The sequence below is a fragment of the Phacochoerus africanus genome, chromosome 16 (genome assembly GCF_016906955.1).
Source record: "Phacochoerus africanus isolate WHEZ1 chromosome 16, ROS_Pafr_v1, whole genome shotgun sequence".
NCBI classification, from domain to species: domain Eukaryota; kingdom Metazoa; phylum Chordata; class Mammalia; order Artiodactyla; family Suidae; genus Phacochoerus; species Phacochoerus africanus.
In genome coordinates this window covers 51,259,051-51,266,540 of record NC_062559.1, presented here as the reverse complement: position 1 = coordinate 51,266,540, position 7,490 = coordinate 51,259,051, and the positions used below count along the sequence as shown (strand labels likewise).

Sequence of the window (7,490 nt, the reverse complement as noted above, 5' to 3'; positions counted from 1 at the left end):
TCACTGCTGCAACCTGTGCTACAGTTGCAGCAACACCAGACCTACAACCGCCTGCACTGGACAGGGGATCGGACCCGAACCTCTGCAGTGACCCAAGCCACTCCCAGTCAGATTCTTAACCCACTGAGCCACAACAGGAACTCCTGGATTTTTTTTTTTTTTTTTTTTAATTACTGGAGGTTAAGTAGCCTGAGATTAGGCTGGTAGGGAGGTTGGTACATTGTGCTGTCACATCGGTCTACGGCTGTTTTCATCTGAAAACCACAGGGTGGAGTTTCAGCAGAGATCTCATGGCCTAATCAGCCTAAAACTTTTATCTGGCCCTTTACAGAGTAAGTTTGCCAACCCCCAGTCTGTTGTAATCGAAACATATCTTAAATAGGAGATGTTTCCTACTTTAAACCAATATGACACAGTCCTTTGGGGAGCAGTTTATCTTACATGGCAGAAGAGTCTTAGGACTCTGCATTCCCTCATACGGTTTTTATTAAAATAAGTGAGTTTTATCTACTAAAACTAAACTATTTTGGAGTTCCTGTCACGGCTCAGCGGTTAACGAACCTAACAGGCATCCATGAGGATGAGGGTTCAATCCCTGGCCTCACTCAGTGGATTAATGATCCAGCGCTGCTGTGAGCTGTGGCGTGGGTCGAAGATGCAGCTCGGATCTCGCGTGGCTGTGGCTGTGGTGTAGGCCGGCAGCTCCGGCTCCAGTTAGACCTCTAGCCTGGGAACCTCCATGTGCCTTGGGTGCAGCCCTGAAGAGACACAAAGACAGAAGACAACTCTTTTTATTGAATTTGTTACCCACAATAGGATAATAACTTTTGAGGTTAAAAACCTTCTCTTAGTTTCAGGACACTATGATGGGTTTTCATGAAAATTAGTCTCTCTCTAGTTCTCTCCATTGTTATAAAATGGCCAGTTTTTTACAATAAATTGTGAGAGAAATGTACCTAGAAGGAAAAAAAGGGAGATGTTTAGGAAGAGCTAGGTTTACTCCTGGGCTGAACGTTGCTCGCCTCATCCTTGCCCCTTGCAGAGCAGCACGGTCAGTGGCTGTCCTCGTCCTCGAGAAACTCTGCCTCCGGGAGGAACTAGACTTGGCCTTGGAGGGACAGCACAGGCGCAGCTCCCGTGGCTCTGGTTCAGGACCCAGACCAGGAGCCCGACGTCCGTGCAGTGCGCAGGCTTCTGTGCCATTTTATTGCACAGTTTCCTGTAACCACTTTGGTTTTGAAGGTACAGAGCTAGTTCCTCCAACAAAGACGGTTGATGTCAACATTTCACCAGTTTGGGTAAAGGAGGAGAAGTCGACCGTATCTCCCCATATTTTTGCTCTTTCCATTATTCTTCCATCCTGATGTTCCCAGACTTTTTTTTTTTTTTTTTTTTTTTTTTTTACGTTTCCTTTGTGTTTCGAGAACTTCCTTTAGTCTCTTTTAGGGTTGGCTTATCCAAGCACATTCTTTTGGTTTTCCATCTTCTGGCATGTCTTTCGTTTCCCTTCATTCCTGAAGGACGATTTCACCAGATGCAGAATCCAGAGTTGATAGTTATTTTCGCGCTTGAAATTTGGGGCCATTTTTCTGGCCTCCACGCGTCCTGAGGAGGAATCTGTCATCCGAAGTGTCTTTCCGAGGTAGGTAAGGTGGTATTTCTTACTGCTTGCAAGCTGTTTTCTCTGCCTTTAGTTTTCAGAAGTTTGTCTTATCATAGATTTCTTCAGGTTTATGCTGTTTGTAGTTCACCCAAGCTTCGTAAATATAAACGTTTATGTCTTTTGCCAGATTGGGAAACATGTCAGCCCTCTCGCTTTCAAAGGCTTTTTCAGGCCGGCCTCTCTCTCCTGGAGTCTGATGGCACCAGCACTCCATCTTTTTGTTACAGGCCCAGAGGTAACTCCTTTCGGCCTGTTTTCTCTCTGCTCCGTTTGGGTCATTTCTGTTTTAGCTTCAGGTTCCTGATTCTGTCCTTTTCAAACGGAAGTTTTCCTGGTTCTTGGTGGGAGCACATGATTTTCTCTCACACACTGGACCTTGGTTTGATGTGACGAGGCTCGGAACTTTTTTTTTTTTTTTTTTTGTCTTTTTGCTATTTCTTTGGGCTGCTCCCTCGGCATATGGAGGTTCCCAGGCTAGGGGTCAAATCGGAGCTGTAGCCCCCGGCCTACGCCAGAGCCACAGCAACGCGGGATCCTTAACCCACTGAGCGAGGGCAGGGGCCGAACCCGCAACCTCATGGTTCCTAGTCGGATTTGCCAACCACTGCGCCACGACGGGAACTCCTCGGATCATCTTTGAATCTTCTGCGTTACCACCACGCTGGTGGGCGGGGGGGGGGGCATGGACGCTGCCCCTCGCCGCTGCCCACTGAGGTTCACCACCTGCCCTCCTTGGCCGCCTGGGGGAGGGGGCTCTAGTCTGCTTCCCGCCGGGGAACATGGGCTCCAGTGACACCGTGGGGCTGAGAGGGCTCGTTCCTGCCAGATGGGGGTGGGGTATCATCTGCCAGCTCCACCCTGGGCCTGCCCTGCCTCGGCTCCAGCAGAGGACGGGCCAGGAGGGGGAGGCCTCCTGCCAGCCACGGACAGAGGAGGTCCCGGCTCCCCCCTTGGCCTTTGCCGATGGGCTGGGGTCTGTGCGGGAGCTCTTGGCCTTTCTACGCTCCCTCTTCTCTGGTCTTTGGCTTGAAAAGTGCAGACTTGGCTGTTGTCATCTCTCCTCGTTACTGGGCTGCTGGCTCCACCAGCGCCTAGTCTGGGACACTTGAGAGACAAGAACACCCAGGGAATTCTCCGCTGGGTCATCACTCGGGTCCCAAGGTCCTTGACCCGTCCGGCTGCTTCTCCTTCTTCAGACTGTTTATGTGACACATGTCCAGGGTCTTGGCTGTGCTTGGTGGGAAGAACAGGGAAATGGTGTCCACTCCATCTTGTCCCTCCCGGGGGACAGGGTAAGAGTTAGCAGCTCTGGCTTCGCGACTTGAGCAAATTCGTAAACACACCTCAGATTATGAGTGCCAGGTTTCTCTCTGTTGGAGGAGTGACAGGAAAAGGAGGAAGTTTCCGTGTGTGTGTGTGTGTGTGTGTGTGTGTGTGTGTGTGTTTGTGCACACGCGCACATACTAACACCAGACCACTGAATGTAGTTTAAAATTTCCTAGGACTCTTTTGTGCCTAAGGATATATCCCTCCAAGGATGGTGAGTCAGAACTGTTTCAGAGTTCCCTGGTGGCTCAGTGGGCATGCAGCCAAAAAAAAAAGAGAAAAATTATGGGAGCTCCCGCTGTGGTTCATGAGGTAGAGAACCTGACATAGTGTCCTTGAGAAAGTGGTTGGATCCCTGGCCTCACTCAGTGGCTTAAGGATCTGGCACTGCCACAAACTATGGTATAGATCACAGATACGGCTTGGATCCTGCATTGCTGTGGCTGTGCTGTAGGCTGGCAGCTGCAGCTCCCATTGGACCTCCAGCCCGGGGACTGGGGACTGCCATATGCCACAGGAGTGGCCGTAAAAAGAAAAATTATGCAAAAACAGAACACCTTTCCTCAGCTGCTGCTAAGGTGCTCCGTCCTCCCGAGGGAGCTAAGGTCTCGTTGGGGTCGCTCACTTCACCCAGCGACTAGCACCGCGACCGGCGGCCCCCACCTGGCCTGCGTCCGCACCGCGGCCTCTGTCCCGGAGCTCGTCTGCATCTGCTCTGCCCTCATCCTGCATGACAACGAGGTGACAGTCACGGAGGAGGAGCTCCAGGCCCTCATTAAAGCAGCAGGTGTAAATGCTGAGCCGTCCAGGCCAGGCAGGTCTGCAAAGCTCAGGCCAGTGTCAACATCGGGAGCCTCATCTGCAAAGGGGGGGCTGGAGGACCTGCCCCAGCAGCTGGTGCTGCACCAACAGGAGGTCCTGCCCCGGCCACCACCACTGCCCCAACTGAGGAGAAGGAAGCAGAAGCAAAGAACGAAGAATCTGAGGAGTCTGACATGACATGGGCCTTGGTCTTTTTGACTAAACTTCTATAACCCATTCAATAATAAAAACCCAAGCTCTTGAAAAAAAAAAAAAACCAACATGATTTCAAAGTGAAAACTATAAAACAAGGTACATTCAGGAGTTCCTGCTGTGGCACAGTGAGTTGAGAACCCGACTGAGTGGCTTGGGTCTCCGCAGGGCCATGGGTTCCATCCCCGGCCTTGCGCAGTGGGTTATAGGATCCAGCAGTGCTGCAACTGCAGCTCAGGGTCAACCCCTGGCCTTGGAACTTCCACATGCTGTGGGCTTGTTGCCATTAAAAAAAAAAAAAAAAGGTTTACTCAGGAAAAACAGTTTCCATCCCTCCCTGTTTCCTACCTGCATCCCTGTGCCATTTGCGTTTGCCCCAAGGGCAGCTACTTGTATTGATTTTAGTTTTTCTCCCATTATTTCTTTTGACAGTAGCTCATACACACATACATATACCCATGCATGTATAAAATTCCTTTTCAGAGATGAGACTCCTCAACTGTATGTAAGTAAAAATAAAAGTTTAACCCACTCTATACTGATGGACGGTTGGGTAATATTTGGGTCGTTTACAGTGTTTTGCTGTTACAAATAGTGTTGCATTAAGTGGCATTTTGTATTTCTGCCAGCCTATCTTTGGGATAGAGACTTAGGTGTGGGTTTTCTGCATTGAATGTTACGTGCGCATGACTTTTTTCTAGATATTGTCAAATTCCTTTCCCCTGGCGTTGTTACATTTTGTCTTCACCCCGGCAATTTAAAAATGCCTGTTTCCCCACAGCCTTCTGAGAAAATAGCTTCTCAAATTTAGGGGTTACTGTCAACTTGCCAGAAGAAAAATGGTATCTTCCTGTAGTTTGTGTTCTTTTTAAGAGTGAAGTTAAGCTTTTTAAAATGTTTGAGTCACTTGCATTTCTTTTCGGTGAATTCAACATCTTTTGCCGATTTTTCTCCCGCGTTACTGTTTTCTAAACGTTCACTCTTCAGAAATTAGGGATATTAACTTCTGTGACTTAAATTGTATATGTTTTCCCACTTATCACTTGCTTTTTGGTTTGCTTTTGGTCTTTTTAGACATGCAGAAATACGCTTTTATAGAGTCAATTTCCCTCATTCTCTAGTGAATCATGGCCAGGTATGTTTCTCCGTTTCGTGGTTATAAAAGAATTCATCTACAGTTTTCTGCTAGTACTTAGATGGTTTTATTTTTACTTTTGTATCTTTGGGTCCAGTTGGAATTTGCAGAATGAGCAGTGGATCCAAATTCCTCTCTTGGCATGTGGCCGTCAAGTCGTTCCAACACCACTTTCCCGACGGCTTCCCCTCACGACCCTGGCTGAGGTGCTGCTCGTCGCACCCGGAGGCCATGCGCGCGCCTGTGTTTTGACGCTCTTTCTCTTCATCACTTTATTTACAAACAAACATGCTGTGATGTCTGTCACATGAGCCCCCCTCCTTGCTCTCTGCAGGGATTTCCTGGCCGTCTCTAGTTCTTCTTCCAAATGAATTTATATAAGAAGTCAGCTTGTCTAACTTTTAAAAAATCCCTCATGGAGTTTGTATTGGAATCACATTAAATCTCACTTGGGGAGCGTGGACATCTTTGTGACGGAGACTCTGCCATCCCGAACGTGGAAGGTCTTTCCCTCTGTTCCGTCCTGGTGGCCCCTTTCAGCAGGGTGCCTTAGCACCTCTCGTCCCTGAGTTTTGCAGGTTTCTTGCTCAGTTTCTTCCTAAGTGGTTTGGTTGGGGTTTTGCTATTTTAAAGAGTGTCTGCTTTCCACTCTTTCTTCTGGCTGGTTAGTATTGTGTATGTGAAAAAGATTGTTTCTATAATAAATCTTGTAGCCTCTACTCGATACTGTGCCACAGGACGCGTTGGGGTTTGCAGATATAAAATTACCTACGTAAACAGCAACGGCTTCACTCTCTCTAGTGTTTCGCCCTCTTGGCTTTCGTCTAATTGCATTGGATACAAGACAGTGGTAAATAATAGATGATATCGGCATCCTTATCTTGTAAAAATCTTAGTTTCCCAATTAGGATGTTGGCTCTGAGAATATATGTATACACACCTCCCCTTATCAGAGGAATGACCCATTTCTCATCTACTTTTAATATGAACACTTAGTGAATTTTTATCAAATGCCTTTAGGTATCTATGAATATTAGCATGTAACGTTCCTCCTTAGCTCTGTTAATGTGCTGAACTGTATTAGTGATGCTTCTAACTCGGGACCAGCCTTGCATCCCTGGAATAAACCTCCCTTGGTCACTGTGCACAGTCCAGTGGAGCTGGAATTTCAGTGGCCGCCGGTCTCGCGGGCGTGGTTGGCTGGGTCTCTCTCTCGCTCACGCTAGGAGCGGGTCCGCTGTAGCTGCCTCTGCTACACGTCATCTTCATTCCGGAACCCAGGTCCTTAGTGTAGCTGCAGGGGGACCAGTACGGATCTTGGAGAAGGGAGCAAAGACGGGTGAACCAAGGGCTGGTACTAAACCTTCTCCTCACAAGTCTTGCTCATCATTTCTGCTCGCGATTCACTGGCCAAAACAAACCACAAGGGCGAACCTAAGTTCAACAAGACGAGACTTCATCATCTTCCCACAGAGAAGAGCACAGCAAAATACTCTGTGAAAAATACACTATGGCAATTTATATCACTGGATGCAGGTTGCTAATATTTTATTTAGAATTTTGAAACACTCATGAAAGAGAATGATCTATAGTTTCTTTCTAAAAATAATTTCGAAGTAAAAAGTTACCTTCTTATCAAGACTACAAAGTAACTGACACATGGTTGCTAAATTTAAAATAGTTACCTGGTGGCAGAAAAGTCATTTCTGCCTTGAAGGCTTAATGATAAAAGGCATTTAATACACCCCATGTGATCTGGCACACAGCATAGCAGTGTCTGAGGCGTTCTTAGTATCCCCACCTCCCACTTTTGAACCTTGAGTTTGCAAATCGTCAGAGCCTCCGTTCACACTGCTGACCGCGCTCTCAACGACGCAGCTGCTCAAGCTGGCGAAAGACAAGCCTGGCCAGCAAACAGGTTAGTGCGGAGGCGAGAATCTTCCGGGGCGGGGGGGGGAGGCTGGAGGTTTTCCTTTCACCCTCTCGCCTCCTCCTGGACACCCCGCTGCGCCCAGTTCCCCCCCCCCCCGCCCCCCGCCTCCTGTGTATACAGCGGCTTTTGCCCAAGCAGCCCAACGAGCAGTGTAAACAGGGCCTCCCCTGGAAGCACAGCGATGGGTAACCATTCCTCGTTTTTACCTGGACAAACTGAAAACACGACTGTCAAGCAGCCTAAGGCGGCGTGCCCTCCCCGAGCCCCACGGAGCTGCTGGCGAGGGACCAGTCTCCTGACCTCCACTCGGCCAGAGCACAGAGGCCACTGTTTCTCCGGTGAGTGCTGCTGGCAGCTTCCTGCGAAGGCAGCTTATTTGAGCTTCATCGTTGCTGAAAGCACCTTTCGAGAACTGGGGT

The 7,490-nt window shown here is 48.6% G+C and overlaps 1 pseudogene; it reads left to right on the top strand.

The window, feature by feature from the left end:
* The first annotated feature begins 3,486 nt into the window (after positions 1-3,486).
* Positions 3,487-7,490, top strand: LOC125117806 (60S acidic ribosomal protein P1-like; annotated as a pseudogene).